Below are 18,149 nucleotides of genomic sequence, written 5' to 3'. Positions count from 1 at the left end.
CAAACATGTAAAAGACTATGTCATTGTGTTCTCAAGATTATATTTCATAGCTATTTCTAATTTTTACAGTATAAAAACAGAATATAATACCTTTCATCTTTTCTTCCAATTTATTCAGTAAACATTTATTAAATGCATATATTACATGCCTATTTTCCTACCATTGAAATAAAGATATAGAAATAAATATGCAAAATCTATCTTAAAGAAGTTAATAAGGGGGTGTCTGGATGGCTCAGTCAGTTAGCGGCTGACTCTTGATTTTGGCTGAGGTTGTGATCTCAGGGTCCTTGGACCAAGCCCCATGTCATGTTCCACACTCAGCGGGGAGTTCTCTCTCTCCCTCTTCCTCTGCCCCTCCCCCCTAAAATAAATAAATAAATCTTTTTTAAAAATTGAAGGGGGGGAAATTGGATGGGGAGATGAACCTTGAGAGACTATGGACTCTGAGAAACAAACTGAGAGTTCTAGAGGGGAGGGGGGTGGGGGGATGGGTTAGCCTGGTGATGGGTATTAAAGAGGGCACGTATTGAATGGAGCACTGAGTGTTATATGCAAACAATCATGGAACACTACATCAAAAACTAATGATGTAATGTATGGTGATTAACATAACATAATAAAAAAATAAATTAAATTAAATTTTAAAAAAGGAAGTTAATAAAAGGAGTGCCTGGGTGGCTCAGTCAGTTAAGCTGCTGACTCTTGATTTTGGCTCAGGTTGTGATCTCAGGGTCCTTGGACTGAGGCCTACATCAGGTTCCACACTCAGTGGGGAGTCTGATTAAGGATTCTCTCTCTCCTTCTTCTTCTGCCCCTCCGCCCTAAAATAAATAAATAAATCTTTAAAAAAAAGAAGTTAATAATGGAGGCAAAAAGGTAAAAGTATTAGCACAATATAATAAAAGGCAGATTTGTGGACATGGAATATGAGGAAAGGACCTAGACAACTTGGTTTTCAAGGAAAATAAGAGAAAAAACAGTCCAGGCAGAGGGCCCACCATGTGGGATATCAGGTCATCTAGTGGTTTTATAATTACCATAGATCTAGTATAAAACTCCTAGAGGCTAGAAGATTATAAAAATCAGTGTTAGATGCCATCCCTCACAGGATGAGAGATTAACCAGGGTAGTTGTGTTAGCAATTTCAAATGCCTGGTTCTATAAATCCTGTGATCCTGGACCTTTTGAGACCAGCTCACATTAAGACTTTGTTTCAGTGATTGGTATTTATATGGAAGACTTCCTTTAAAAGAAAAAATTAATGAAACATCCAAGTGCCTTCTAATAGTATGTGAGTCCTGTTTTTACCATCAGACCATAAGCTTTCTGATACTCATACATCCTGGTATCCCCAGAGCCAACTCAGTGCTGAACATAAAGCCTTCAGTAAACTTAGTTGAATGGATGAGCTACAGCACATGCACACACACACACACACACAAACAAATTGTGTTTAATATGAAATAAAAGAACAAGAATAAAGAATTGAAAATATTAGGGAAGACATAATTTAAATTTATAGTTATAAAAGTTCTCTTTGAAGATGTGAAAATTAGTTGAGGCCTAAATGATAAACAGAAATAGCTAGCTAAGAGTGGTGAGAAGGGCATTTCTGGTTGAGGGAAAAACACATATAAGGTCTGTATATGGGTAAGCAAATGGGAAAATCAGAAAGGTAGCAGGAACTAGATCATATATAACCTTATAGAACATGGTCACAATTTGAGTGTTTGGTATGAAGTATAATGAGAAACCACTGCAGGGAGTGTAGTAGAAAAAAACCCAACATGATTGGATGTATATTTTCAAAAATATATTCTGATAACTGTACAGGAGAATAATTTGGAGAGGGATGGAATGTGGGAGAAGGGACACAGGTTGGGTAGTTACTGCAGGTTGCTACTGCAGGCAGGAGTTCTTGGCATCCTAGACCAAATAGTGCATTGGAAGATTTGAGATACACTTTTGAAGTAGAATCCATAGGGCATTTGGCTGCAGTAGATATTATGTAAGGGTACCAAATTTTCTGCCTTGAAGACCGAAGAAATAAATGCATTATTTGATAAAGATCAATAGTTTGGTTTTAGACAAGATCAGTTGTCTGCGTGATTTTCAAGTATGGATTAATTAATTTACCAAATGAAGTATGAATTAATTAGTTTAACAAGCTCCTTAGTTTGAGCCAGAAAATGTAATAGGAACCAGTACAAAATATAGTCAAAGTTTTCAAGAAACTTATAATCTAGTGGGGTAGAAGCATATAAACGGTAATGACACAGTGTACTAAGTGCTGTGGGTAGATAAGGAATGAACAAAGTATTACGGAAGAATGAAGGAGGGCATCTTTAACATGGAGAATTCGAGAAAGTTTAATCTTGAGGCATAATCTTCAGCTCACTTTTTAAAAAGTGAAGAAGTTCATATTAGAAAGAGTGTGCAACATCAAGGCTTTGAATGACACCACCTTTCTCCTCAATGCCCCAACCAAAATGAAGTGAGCCATCTTAGACGCTTCTCTATGCCTGGCCACCCATATCCAGTCACTTGTCAAGCCTGGCTATTTGAATTGCTAAATATTCTTATTCCTTCCACTCCCCTCTATTTGTACAACTCTTCCCTTGACTAGGTTCTCATCATCTCACATTTGAACATTGTGGTAATTTCCCAGTGTATTTCCCTATTCCCAAATGTATGTCACATACCTCTTAAGTCTACTTTTCATCTTGCTGCTGGATATGTATCCAAAATATAGTTTTGTCCCTTTTGCTTCAATGCTCAACACTTGCCAGGGTTTTCGTATCTCTACTGGATATAGTCCAGGTTCTTTAACATGGCATACAAAATTCCCTCTCATCCCCGCCCTCCTATAATCTTTCTAGTTTCAGTCACTACCACTTGACAACTCTCATTTTACCTTCTAGCAGCAAGGGGTGTTTATAATGCATTATCTACACACAATGCCATTTTATTCCTCCATGTCCATACCTGTGTTATCTTCTCTGCTTAGAAGGCACTTACTCCTCTTTACTTGAGTAACTCTGACTCATCCTTTCTTACTCCATTCAAATGTGACCTTCTCTATGAAATCTTTGTTGAGGTACTCAGACTGAGAAGCCCCTTATTCTGTATTTCTAAAGCAAATTCTGCTTCCCTCTTTATATCAGTTTTCAAACTGATGGCTTTATCTTCCTCTCCTACTGAATCACTAGTTTCTCAAGGATGTAACTCTATCTCAATCATATTTGCATTCCCAGCATCTGACATGATGCCTGGCACAGAGCAGTCACTCATTCTCTGTATGCCAACCAGCAGGAAAATTATGGGGAGTGTAAGAAATGAAAATGAAAGTATGTATTAGGGCCATCCTGTGAAGACAGCCTTTAACTAAAGAGTTTGGACTTTATCCTGTAGACAGTGTAGGGCCAGTGGAGGTTTTTAAGCAGAAGAATGAAATGCTTTTCCTCTGGCTACATGCAAACATGTGAGTGGGCATGTATGTGGGAGTAGGGGAGGAGAAGTGGGGGCAATAAATGCCAAACTTAGAAAGGTCTCCACATTGATATTATGTGAAGTTTAACCTTTAATTGAGATCTATGGCATTTTTCCAAGGAGCCTATAGCTGTTTGCAACCCTATCTCACTGACTCTGATTCAAACTAACATCACTTGGAGCTGCTCTCTAGCCAGAAGATTGTTCTGATGGCTTCAGCTCTTCCAAAGCCACCACAGAGATGCCGGGGGCTAGCTTCAGGGAATATTTTTTTTTAAGTCTTCCTTCCACCCGCTTGGCTTATAGTTACCCTACTGCAGCCCTATAACATGACAGCTCAGGTCACCTCCTCTGGGTCAGTGCCCTCACTGTGATAATAGATAACAACTACCACATACATTATGCTTTCTACATGTCAGGAACTGTTTGAAGCATCTTACAAATGTTAATTTATTTAATCCCAACACAATTCTGTAAGAATGGTAGCATGGTCAAGAGATCTGGGCCTACTATCAGGTGAATAATTGTTTAGAAAAACAACTTGAGGTGGCAATTAACTGACATTAATGTCTACCTATATATTTATCCATATATCTGTATATTTGTATATATTCATATGATAGATGGCTGAAATGAAGATGACTCACTGGTAGGAAAAGATGTTTGTGAGTGCTAGGATTGTGGGTGACTTTTTCATACACATATATACATATGTGTGTGTAAACGTATATGCATATAATATTGGATTATGTTATGAGAATATATTTCCATCAATAAGGCTATTAAAATAAATTTAAGCTGCCATATTCTTAATAGCTATTATAAATTGGCAGGAACCAGGAATTAAGAAAAGAGAGAAAGAGAATCTGACATGGAAACCAGGAGGAAGAATAAAAAAAAGGAGATTTAAAAATGGACAATGAAGGAGGACAGAACAGACAATGTCCCTAATCCAACTTATTTTCATTGAGACAGCAAGTCGTTATTCTTTGTCTAACACTCTTCAGATGTCTATGTTAGCAAGGAATAGGATAAATGGGATCCCAGCCCTCAAAGAGATGATCATCCTAAATATTGATGGAGAATAGTGAGATGTTGAGTGTTAGAGCACCCAAGGGCATAGGATCCTATATCAATGGAAGCAACTTAGATGAGTTTTAAGTTTGCTTCTTCCATGAACACTGGACATGCAAGAATTAAAGGAAAGGTGGAAGTTGGCCAAACTAAAATGAGAGAGAAGAGTGTTTGGAGCATAGAATACAAGAACTGAGGAGGAACAGAGATTTTGGGGTAGAGGGAATGAGACAGACAAGCTAGGCAGAGGCCAACTCTTGGAGGCCTTTGTAAGCCATGGTAAATAGTTTGAAGTTTATTCTAAGGGAAATTAAAAATCATTATTGAATCAGTTAGTCATTTGTTCGACCAATATATACCTAGCACTTCCTCTGCCCCAGGCAATGTTCTAAGGGCTGAAAATATTTCCATGACTAAAACATAAAATTCTCTGCCTTTATGATGTTTACATTCTAGTGGAAAAAATAGTTTGGAACAAGGCAATTACCATCTCCAGTAATGTCCAAAAACTGAATAAGGAAGTTAACGCAATCATGGTGGACTGCTCTATAAATATCATTCAAATAGTCACAATGTAAAGAGTGAATATTGTTTAAAAACATGATTTCAGAACAGTGGTTTCATCTGGAGAGAGAGAAGGGAGGGAGTCAGATGGGAGTTACAAAAGAGGTTTCAGTTTTTTCCGAAAGCTGTGTGTGTGTAATTTGAAACAATTACGACAAAATATCGCCATTTGTTAAGTCTGGATTTTTTTATGTTTGTTCTCTAATTCCCTGCATGTTTACAATCTTTAGAACTTAAATTACTTCATACTATTTGAGCTATTCATATATTGAATACTGAAAGATACAATTTAAAAATGAAGATTAAAGTGGGGATTTTAAAAGGAGGATAAGAGAAAAACCACAGTAATGAAATTTTGCAAATCACAATGTGAATCTATGGTTTGGACTATGATGATGTGGTGGGGAAAAAAGAGCAACAGAGAGATCTGATTAGGAATTAAAAACAAAAGGAGAAGGTAATCGTTTCCCTGAGAGAAGAGTGCAACTGCAGTCTAGTCTGGTTTGATCAAGGAAGGAGGGAAAACTAGTGGAAAGCAACAATTGGGGTTCAGTATTCAGAGAATTCCTTAAAAGCTTCTGCCAAGACAACTTTTTCATTGCACACCATTCCCCACCAGATAAATGCAAAAACTGTCCTAGAAAGAATCTTTAATTTGTTTCTCTCAAAGAATTTGGGATTGGTTAAAAGTAACAGATCTTTGGCTCCTCTGTGTAAAGCCAAAGCCACGGGAAACCCTTTCAGGTGGATTTGCCAGTCTGGCAACCTTCAAACAAACTAACTGAAAGGAAAAAGCAAAAACAAAATGACTTTCCAGAAAGTAACTCAATGAGAAGCTTTATGACAGGAAGTTATAGCGATTTCCTGCTTTTCACTTATAAGGAAGTGTATCTTATTTATTTTCAATGCAGAGCTGTAAAATAGAGGGAAGGCAGGGCATATCAACATTTTAATGTCAATAGGAACATTCTTTTGGAAGTTTCTTTGGTTCCCTGAGTTACCTAATTGCTTTGGAGGTGGGAACTTCTGTATCATCATTAAGGGAGAAAAGGAGAAGAGAGTCAAACAAAAAGGAGTTGGTGGGAACCTGGGAGGGATTGGAGGATGAGCTCCAAGGGGACTAATCACTCAAGTTTTGTAACTCTGGCATTTCAGCTACTCTCTTCTTAAAATAATTACTTCATTTGTGTTCCTCAGTTTGTCCCCTTTTCTTGGGACTTTTTTTTGCCTTTTAATAAATAAGTACATTTTTAAAAATATAGGGAAGATTGATTTTCACTAACCAATAATTATAACTATCTTAAGCATTATCCTTTTGAATCCTACAAGGTAGATATTGCTATTTTATAATTGAATTAATTAAGACCAGGAAGATTCTGTAAATTGTTCAAACTAGTGACTAATTGACAAAACTAGTGGAAAATCAAGGCTAAGTACTGTGATTTTACTGTTTTATGCTACACGACCTTCCTTTCTCCACCAGCATATTTTGGAGTCCCATATTATCCAGAAATTATAGAAAAGAAAAAAATTCAGCTTTCAAGCTGGTCACATGTTAATTATCTCAAAGTTGCTGTGATATTTTCATTTCAAATGTGCTTAAAATATGCTGCCTGTTTATTACAATTTAATTTGGATGAGGAAAGGGGTAAAAAAATCCTTGCCGTGTATTAAATATTATTTGCTTCTGATTCTCTAGGAGAGATCTGTTATGAGTTTAGTTGAGAAATTGGTTTATTTTTATCATTATGATTATAATAAATAGTTCCTGTTAATATTAAACACAGAACAGGTTTTCATAAATGGTGACCTCTAATTTCTTGGCTTCTAGGTTAGGTAGTAATTTGAATAGGAACATATGTTATACCAGCTGGTTATTCTATCATTCATTCAACAAAAGATCTTTTATCAAGTTTCTACAGTGTTGTCAACTGTGCAAAGTACTATCGATAGAGATGTAAATGGAAGGTGCCTGAATTTCCATTTATATAGAATCAAATGTCCTTAACAGAAGAGGGTTGACCTGCTTCTCTGTCTCCCACTCCCCCTACTTGTTTCCCTCTCTCACTGTCAAAAAATAAAAATTAAAAAAAAAAAACAATTGCATTAAGAGATAACCTATGATATATGCTATAAAGGAACTATAATGCCAGGTTCACCGGTGACACATGATAGTAGTCGTGAGCAAATAGTTTGAAGTAGGTGCAAACATAACACTGGGCATGGGACACACAGTGATCATGGAGACACAGATCCTACCCTCAAGTATCCCAGGGCCTGGGCAGACAAATGTATTAATAAAAAGGCCATTTTAATGTAATATATTAAGTATGCCCAGCATATAGGAGAAATTGATTTAATGTCTGTCCACTGAAAGAATATAAGAGAGAAGAGGAAATAAGAGAATGAACGAATAAACAAAGGAAAGAAACCAAGGAGGAAGGAAAGGGGCACCTGGGTGGCTCAGTCATTAAGCGTCTGCCTTTGGCTCAGGTCATGATCCCAGGGTCCTGGGATCGAAACCTGCATCGGGCTCCCTGCTCGGCAGGAAGCCTGCTTCTCTCTCTCCTGCTCCCCTTGTATTCCTGCTCTCACTCTCTCTCTTTCTGTCAAATAAACCAATAAAATCTTAAAAAAAAAAGAGGAAGGAAAGTGTTAGGATGAGAGTAAATAGTTAATTAGTAAATTACTAAAGGAGCATTGAGAAGAGAAAATTAACCAGGTCTTGGCAGTTTGGTGGTACCTTCTGGAAGGAAATGGAATCAATGAATGTGAAATAAGAAGTTAACCAGGTAAAAGGGAGAGGAATTTTCAAACAGAAAGAAAAGACACAAAGGAATGTTACATGTCATATCTCGGAATGTATGTTTCTGAAAATATTTTTTCCAATATCACAAAGCTATTCAGGGGCAAGTGAAGCACTATTTCACATTCACCTTTCTAACAAAGCTGATATTATGGGAACTACCCCTTCTTTCTTTTTTTTAAAGATTTTATTTATTTATTTGAGAGAGAGCACACTCATGAGTCAAAGGCAGACCTTAACCAACGGAGCCTCCTAGATGCCTGGGGACTATCCTTTTCTAAAGACCAAACTTCATAATGGTGACCAGGTGTAAGAGACTACTTTGTTTAACAATGGAATTCCCAGGTCACTAAGCACTTTCTAGATTTTTCTTAAGTTTGCTACATAAACACCAATACAATCTGAGGAAGGTGAATTTATGACAAATGTAGTTTAAAAAATGCAGATGAGAATTTTGGCTGTGTGCATGACATGTCTGCAACAATTCATCTTTATTATCTTCCAATAGCATAGTGGTTTAAATCAAGAGGCTTTGGAGTCAAACATATCTATGTTCAAATCTATACTCTGCCAGTGATTCACTGTGTGACTTTACGTAAATAAATTTCCTTCTCTGAACTTCAACTCCTTACATAAAATGAAGGTAATAGTAGTAACTAGTTCAAAGAACTATTGAAGAGATGAAATAGTGTACAAGGAGTTAGGACCTGCTAACAGTTCAGTTATATTATCAGTCTAGTGTTAATAAAGTTTAAAAAATATATAGTGATAAGAAATGAATATAGAGATTGATTGATTGAAGATGGATGAATGAGAAAATCTGGAAAAAGTTCCAACCTCTCTCTATTGAGTGTCTTCCACATTTGACAGTAAGATCCTTTAAATCAATAACTATCTAGCCCAGTGCATGGCACAGAATAGGCATTGTTGAACTATTGTGAACATTGTTGAACTATTATGAACATTTCTTTTAAGGTCACTCAGATTATCTTTTTAGGCTTTCTGATTCTAAATGAATGGATTATGCAGGTTAACAGTGATCTGGAAACCCCAGAAAAGTAGTCATGAGCCATAATAATACTAAAAGGCATTTTGGGCTTGAATTAATGACCGAGACCAAGACATGAGAGATCAAGAGTCAGATGCTCAACCGACTGAGTCACCCAGGCACCGCCTCCCCCGCTTTTTTAAACCACTCTCTGTAATCAAGGGTTTTCTGGTTTCATTGAAGGCATCATTATCCACTTCTGCTATTTTTCTCAATCACAAGAGGAAAAAGATTTTTTAATCTTCCCCAAAGGGATCTAGCATCTATTGCCCTCAGTATTTTTACATTTATATCCAGCTTTGTGTTTGAAATAAAGCTAAGGATAAAGTTTTGTAGTATCTCAGGGCTAAGTCTTTTCTATCTACATTTGCTTCATTGGTGACCTTACCCAGTCTCATGTTATTGTTCTCAGTTATACATTGAAGAAATTTCTGAATTTAGATATATAGCCCAGACATCTCATCTAATCTCCAAACTTGAATATTCAACTGCCTACCTGACGTATTTATTTGAATGTCTAATAGATATCTCAAATTCTACATTTCCAAAGATGCAAACCAGGTCTTTGCCTTCCTGATCCCCAAGGCTGCTATATTTCACCAGATGGCAAATCCATTTTTTCAGTAGCTCAAGCCAATAACTTTAGAATCATCTTTTGATTCCTCTCATATCCTTTAATCAGTCAATCAGAAAATCCCACTGACTCTTCAAACAGAATTCTACCACTTCTCACTACCTCCACTGTAAGATCCCTGGTCCTAGTAATCATCATTAATTACCTTTACTACTGAAATAAGCTCCTAAATAGTCTCCCTGATTCTACTCTTGCCCCTACCTACAGCTACTTCTTAACACCCCAGGCAGAGATAACTTTTTGGAAAGTAAGCCAGATCATGTTACTCCATTGTCTAAGAAACTACGATGGTTTCCTATCTCATTCAAAGTCCTTACAAATTTATGTTCTATATAATCTGGTCCTTTGTTATATCTCTAGAGTACTTTCCCTTCACTTCATCTTCCCCTCCCTCTAACACATTTGTCCTTCTTTAGTTCTGTTAAAACACCTAGAAGGCTCTTGTCCTAGGGTCATTGCCCTAGCTGTTCTCTGCTGGAATGCTCCACCCCAGACACATATACTATTATCCTTCCTTCCTCCAAGTCCTTGCTCAAATGTCTACCCTGGGCAACTTGTTTAATACTATCAGTTGTTCCTCCTTACCCTCTTCTACCTCCTATTTTCTCCATTTCATATATAACTTTCATTCTATTATGTTATGTATTAATTTATTTTTACTAATTTTATGCATATTGTCAATATACCTAAGCTAAAGTAGGTTTTCTTTTTCTTGCCTATTTTGTTCACCTTGGAATATCAAGTTCCTAGAACAAAGAAGATAATAAATATTTGCTGAAGAAATAAATTACAGAATAGAAGGAAACAAATTTCCATGTAGAGAGTGCCTGTCACCCATTGTAATAGGTGCTAAATAATCCTCTTTATCCTCCAGAAAGATTGGAATCATTATCTCCATTTTACAGAAAACTGAGGTTGCAAATGTAAAATATCTGTGCTTGTGGTCACACAGTAAGTAACAAAAATAAGGTTCAAGCCTTACTGTAAAACTCTTAGCTTTTTCCTTGATACGATGCTGTAGGCAATATGGAAATGAGCATGAATCGCTGGATTCCTTCTGAAGGATCTCTAAAATGCAATGAAAAATTGTGTGCAGTGGTCTTTTTCAAATAGTGAGCTTGATGAAGCTGTTTTAGTTAATGCTGTAAAGAACAATGGTTTTTTTAAGTGAAATTCCAGGGCTCAGGCATCGAAAAATTATAAAATGCCTTCTTACTCTTCCAATTTCTCATTTTCATTAACTGATAAATTTGTTTACCCCACCAGAGAAGTCAAAAAGATGATATATTTATAAACATAACACCATTTGTGCCAGGAAAAATGAAATTGCTAAAAGGCCCTCTCTCAATGGAACTTCTCAAAACAAGTCTCAAAGAGAACATAAGCCAATTTTCATCTTGCCAGAAACCATGCAATGAAAAATGTGCACTGTATTCTTCCCAGTGATAAATTTGTGGTCTGGCTAAAAACAATGTCCTCGTGGTCAAAAACCACTCTGATATAACCAGACTGAAGAAAATAAGTGGTTTCATTGAGTTCAGTTCTTGATAAATATAGCTTACCCAAAATAAATTATCACATTTCCCCCCAATAACATAAAACATTATAACACAGTGCCTACCACTACATTATCTAACCCATTCGGAAAATGCTTCATAAACAGTGGTATATTATATGAGTAATATGAAACAGATAAATGTCTCCTACTTGCCACCTCTTAAAAATCACATTAAGTGAAAAATTCTGAGAGCATATGTGCTGCCTTGTACTTACAAACAATTTAAGACAATATAATACCATTTACTTGGGGCTGTGTATATATAAAAGGTGAGAAAGATGAAATAGGCCTGGCTTTTCCCCAGAAGAACATAGGACAATCTAATAAAACACACAGGCAATTTAGCAGATGTTGAATCACTACCATTTTATGCATACAAATACTTCTCTTTTTCCTCCTTTTCTCACTTCATAATCATCACACCACTTTTCAAGTCGCATGTTATTTTATATGGTCCTCGGTCTAATCCTTGAGATGTAGGCAGGAAGGTATTATCTTCCTTCCTAAAGCTTCCTCAAATGACTTCCCATTTGAACTCTCAGCAGTAATGGCCAGAAATATTATAATGCTCTTATGACATTCTATCACAAGGCTGTAGAGATAGGCCTCTGCACATCTGACTTCTGCCTTTCACCCTTTTCTTTACATTTCTTCTGTTTTCCACATCTGTTCTTCTCCTACTGTGGTTCCCTCCAGATGCTCTCCACGTCCAATCTTACCTCAGTTCTCTTCATTAAAAATGTATGAAGTAATGGTGCCTACCTAGTAGAATGTGGGGTATTGAAGAAGATATAAGTGCCTAGAAGAGTAGAGTCAAAGACCCTGAGTGTTTGACCAAGCCAACATTTTAAAGGAATAAATGATTGTCTTTGTATCATCGTGGTGTGGGCCAAGTGCCTTGCTAATGTGCGCTCAACTGAGAAGTGAGTGACGTGCTCTAGTTGAGCTGGGTGAACATTTTTATTCTCTTTAATGGTAAGACGAGACATTAATCTTGGTCCTTATGCATTTATATATGGGTGGGGTCTGTTCCTATATTTTCTTCTTATAGTAAACATGAGCATTTTAGTTCATAACATATATACCAGTGGCTCAATTAAGAAATACTTAAATATTATGACACTTAAAATTCAGGAATTAGTCGGCTTGGGAAGAGAAACGAGAGGTAAAATCTATGGCAGAATATACATGAGATTTTGCAATCAGCCTTAGTTAAGGTAATGTAAACCCAGGCCTTAGAACACTCTTCTTATGTCTCCAAGGTCAAGACCAAATAATCAAGACCATGTGACAGGGTCTGTGGGAACACAGAAGGAATACTGTGGGGCCTACAAAAGCTCTGAGTCATAAAATCAGAAAGCCTCTGAACATTTCGATGGAAGACCAGCCACATGGGAGGAAAATGCCTTTTAGTATGTAGACTATTTGAAAAAATATTGTAAGAGTCTGACTAAAACCAGAGGAAGGGGTCTGGCAAGCCATAATTTTAATAGAAAGAGGTATAAATTAATTGTAAAACACTCATTAGAGCTGAAAATATCTATGTAAAACTTTATTGAGAGTCTATTGGTTTTAAAGGGATGACTGTAGTGTTTTATTCTAGTAAAACACAAAAAAAGTTTTAAGCCTCTTATAGACTCAGTCCCGAGAAATTGCTGCACTCATGCTTTTCAGGTAATCAGTCTTTAATTTCTCTTATGTGAATTCTTCTCCAAGGTTTCTCAAGATCAAAGGTCTCGTTATAGGGAAGAGAAAGGAATGGAATTCTGCATTATTTCTGTTTCATGTGCAGGAAAATTGAGACACAAATAGAGTAAAAGCCTCATATTCACAGGAAATAGTTGTGTGCAAGCTGAAAATGAAGTGCCTGTCTCCTGATTCTTCAGTAGTCCCTCCTCTTCTTTAATGTAATCAGGGATTCATTCAACTGTTTTGCTCCCTGTTGTGTGTCAAGCACAGTACAAAAGCAAAGGCATGGCCCCCTGCTCTCAAATTGTTCACAGTCCACCGGGTAAGACAGACACTGCACACTCACCGTGAGCATGAAGGTTGTGCTATTGTGTGCAAAACAGTGTGGTGTGAGCATGGTGATAGGCCCAGGCCCAGAGGCTGACCACTTGGGAGGGACCTGTCCTTTGGGCTCAGGAGATCAGAAAAGCCACAGCCATGCTCAGAGGATCTGGCAAATGAAAGAGGAAGGGGGAGTTGGCTAGCAAAAAGGGAGAGGGGAAAGGTAAAAATGGCTCAAAAGTATTCCAGTCAGCACATTTTACTACTGAAATTCCTATGCTGTGTTTTTCCTCCCTTCTTCATCTGCAGTATGACCAGAAGCCATATTTTTCAAAGCTGTTCCCTATAAATGTGCATCTGTGATAATCCTTCCCCTTAGCACCCTGCAGTCCCATTAAACCATCCTTTATGCTTTAATTATGAAATAAATCTTTGCATACAATTTCAAACTCCCCTATAAAATGTAACCAATAAAAAAAGAACAAAAAATGAAAACTAAATAAAAGCTACAGCCCTGAGTTGTCAGCTCTCTGAAGGGATTTTATTAAGGGAATCTAAAACACAAATATTTAATAAACCATGAAGGGCTTGATATAGGCTGGGTCCAATGATAAGTGGATGGCTGTGAGTCCCCTGTGTGGCAATCTTAGAAATGTCCCACAATCAATCCTTGTTCTTATCACCTGTGAGGATCCAGTGCCCATTCAAGAAAATGTCTACATTAAAAAACTTTAGGAACACAAAAGCAACAATCAGTGTCTCTGGCCCAGCAACTCAGGACATATGTGCCAGGATGAGGACATTGCTGATGAGTGTGAACCAGTGAGATTTTCTCAGGAAGGGGGCATGGCCTTCTGTTAGGATAACAAATATCAAATATGTATGCTACCACTGGCCCCTCCTAGCCCATGGGCAGACACTGTTAATCATTCATGATTCTCTTTCCTACTAAGTAGACTCAAGACCCCTTTCAAAGAGGCACTTGATCCGTTTGCCTCTCCTGATACAGCATCAGTCAGTCAATCAATCAATCAAAAATCCCACAGGATTTTAATCTCAGCCCCCAATAAGTTAGCATATCAAACTTTATACTGTTCTTCTGTAAAACAGAATTAATGATACTTACCTTACTTGTTGATTATGAAGATTACTAAAATACCTAGGATAATACCTGACATGTAGTAGGCACTCAATAAATGTTAGTTTCCTCCTTTTTGTAATGCTTCAATAAGCAGGAATGAGGTAGCTTCCTATTGAGGCAGTTTCAGATAAAACTTATCCAACATTTTGGATACAGACTAAATCAGGGAGTAATCATGGTATGTTTTGTTTTATGATAACGTAATAGTAAAAATCAATTAACTCTAGAATAAGCTTTCCTCAATGAGGACTTTTTTTTTCCTGGCCTAAAGTAAAACATGTTGCAATTAACAGCCTTTTTGAGAAGAGTGAATCTGAACTTTCTAGTTAGGTGGCACTTGTTAAAGAATGACTGCTGTCTACTGCCTTTCTCTTTCCTCTACCCATGCTTCCCAGATCCATGAATTACTCAGAGTGAGATTAATCAGTTAATCATAAAACATTTTTGCCATCATTGCCAAGTTAGTACCAGGAATATTTCTAATGTGAAACAGGTCACCTCTAGGCAGAAGTAAGCTTTTGAGGTACTTACTTAGTTTTGCTCTCTCTGGTTACCAGAATCTTTACTCTAAAATTCAGGTGTAATGTACCTATCTATAATGGTAACTAAGAATTCTGTAACTAGGAACTTCTTAAAGGCAATGAAAAAGGTTTGCGGAGAATGACTTGATCCATACCCCAGGATGAAAATTATAAACTTTGACTGTATGGTATATATACTAATTTGTTAATTGCTATGTTAATATGAGTAAGGCACTGTGCTCAGTACCAGGGATCCATTTGTGAGCAAAAGAGACAAATTCCCTAACATCAGAGTGTTATAGTCAAGGAAGGAGGATAGACCTTAACAATATACTCACACTCTCTCTCTCTCTGTCATACACACAAAATAGGTGATGTTATAGTAAATGCTACAAAGAAAAATATGGTACCTAAATATCACACACACACACACACACACACACACCACTTCCAATTATTCTAAACCATGGAAGTGATAAAGAAAAAAAGAAACTTTAGCTCAGGCTATGTGAAGAGATTATTTTCAGGGATATGGACAATTCAGAAAGAATTCTGAGTCTGCATTCCTCTGATAGCTCAACATCCTAGAAATCAAAATCTAGACAAGTAAAGACAGGAGTAAAGACAGACAAATGGTCTATGGATGGAACAGACTGAAAGCAAGCATGATGTTTGTCACCAGTCAACACCTTGTACTCTGGGCAGATCTATTGCTCAGGTATCAAAGTATAGTCCCACAATGGCCCCATATCGGTTTTGTACACCTGAAATGGCCTGATCAGCAGCTGGGAACACATACATCTGATTCTCAGAGATTCGCAGCAACCTTCCCTTCCTCCAAAAATATGGAACTTGTTAAGGAGTTCCTGCCTAGCTGACTTATAGAATATCAGGTATCCATCCTAGGGTCTTTGACTCCTCATTCCTTCTGCCTAAAAAGACATCTGGAACAGGACTTGAAAATACAATAGTCTAGGAACTATTAACCACAGGAATATTAATCCTGTAAGACTAATACCCAAACGATAAGCATGAGTACCAGTTATTACTGAGCAGTCATATTGTTTTTAGGTGTCCAGGAAATCAGTGGACCATCCATTCTCCTGTTAGAGGTATGGAAAACACATTGGTGGAATCACAGGATGAGTGTGGGTAATATAGTTTTGGCAGTTCACTTTCCCTTTAAAAAAAAAAACTTTTATTTTCAATATTTATCACTTCAAGCTAGGAAAGCATAGATTATACTAGAGAACAATAGAATAAGGATCAAGCATGAAAGAGGAGGAAAATGAGAAATGGGTAGCTATTTAAATAGATGTTATCAGAAAATAGGTCTTGGTTTTCTAGTCTACTGATCATCTGCAATTCTAGAAAGAGCTGCAATGCTGTGTACCGTCTGTGAAACTCTAATATGCTTGCTAGGAGGGAACTTCATTGACATTATCAAGATTCTTTAATCTAAAACATAACATATGCTCAATTGATTAAATTTATTCTAAATCCATAAAATATATATACTCTATTCTTATTTAACTTCTGTATACCCTTCCAGTATGTAGTAATTGACCAGTACACTAAGAGCACTTCCAGTAACTTACCATTACACTAAGAAGGAAACAGGAATTAAAAAACAAACATTAAGGGAGAAAATGCCCAGTAATTCACAGAAGGAAATAAAGAAGGATTTGGGAAGAATAACAGGACATTCAGATGTTTGTAAACCAAGGCACACAGCAGAGGTAGTAGTCAATGAGAATTTAAATTTATATCATAATAAAATTAACATTATTCCAAGATTTGGAAGAATATGTTCTGTGAGATATCTGCAAACCTGAAGCTCACAACTTTTTTCCAGCCCTCTGGGCAAGGATTAAAAAAAAAAAAAGAAAAGAAAAGTTGTAGTGATATTGCTGGAGAAGGATATGGTGGGCCATCCACTTGACCACTTCTCTTTGGCTTCTGATACACTTCTTTCCTTCTAGCTGGTCTACCTATGTCTTCCCTGACATACACTCTTCCTCTGCCATTCCTTAATATTGGTGTTAAGCCAGACTTCTCAGCTCTGCTCTCTATCTGTGAATTTCCTCATTAATTGTATTTATTTATATGTCTCTTATTTCCACCTGATTCCTAAAGCTGTAACTGCCACCCTGATATCTCTTCTAAACCTCTGCTTCCACCTACTCAGTAATCATAGACATTTCAAACACAACATGTCCAAATTGGAACTAGATATCATCCCCATAAAATGTGACCCTTTTCTTCCTACAGCCCTCATCTTAGTTATTTTATTAGCATTGCTATCAACTTGGTTATAAGCCCCTCTCCTGATGCTTCTGTCTACTTCATAATTTCTTTCAATTCCAGCTCTAAAATGTCTTTCCCAGATCAATGTTTTCTTCAGTACAATGACTTAGTTTTGCCCCATCATCCCAGGACTATCCTCTTGTGATAGCCTTCTGACCAATTTATTCACCTCCAGTCTCCACTTGCCATCCTGACCTCCTGCCTTTCTGATCTATCTTCCCCCACCACTAATCTTGGCCTTGAGACAATATAGTTCAAAGTCTTAGCTACAGTGTGGGTAATCACACCTTGGAATTATCAAAGAAGACATTCACACACTGGATAAGAAGTCAGTCTGATAGTCTAACATTGGGTTGCCAACCAAGGATCAGTTGTATGGTCATTAAGCGTACTTATTCAAAATAAGATTCCTTTGTCCTGATTCAAAGTGCACTGATTCAAAATCTCCTGAGTTAGACCCTTGGATTGTATTTTTGTAGACGCCACAAGTGATTGTGATGCACATCCGTTCTTGGAAACTCTAAGAACTTAATCAATTATAAGATTCAGTGATTATAACACTCTAATCAGAATCCAATTTGCTATTCCAAGAGAATAGTTACAAAAGTATTTTGTGCAATGGCAGCATCATTAAACTAAACATAAAGCCTTTTGAGTGGTTCACATTAAATGAAAAAACATACATTTGAACGTATAAATTCTGGCAAATTTGTGACAATAATCACATCACATTAGAAGCATGCCTTGTGCACATTTCTTCCAACAAATATATCTAATGGCATTTTCTTTAGTTTCACACATGATGTTAATGGGTTACATAGGAAGAGTTCAAGAATATATTTGATGTAAAAATAGTGGTGAGTGTGGTCATATGCAAAACATTTAGGATTAGGGTGCTAATTACATCTGGATAAAAGCAATTAAGATTTAGCAGAACAGCAGAGAAAAAGGAGTAAAACGAAAGCCTTTAAAGTAAACATTTATACATTTTTTT

General features: G+C 36.9%; 1 protein-coding gene across 1 annotated transcript in view; it reads left to right on the top strand.

Annotated features, from left to right (window-relative positions):
- Window positions 1–18,149, top strand: part of GRM5 (glutamate metabotropic receptor 5) — a 144,838-nt gene that overhangs the window by 67,321 nt on the left and 59,368 nt on the right. The window lies entirely within an intron of this gene.

Source organism: Leptonychotes weddellii, chromosome 11 (genome assembly GCF_054177405.1).
Source record: "Leptonychotes weddellii isolate Sample4059 chromosome 11, ASM5417740v2, whole genome shotgun sequence".
Taxonomy (NCBI): Eukaryota; Metazoa; Chordata; class Mammalia; order Carnivora; family Phocidae; genus Leptonychotes; species Leptonychotes weddellii.
This window is presented reverse-complemented; position numbering and strand designations above follow the sequence as displayed.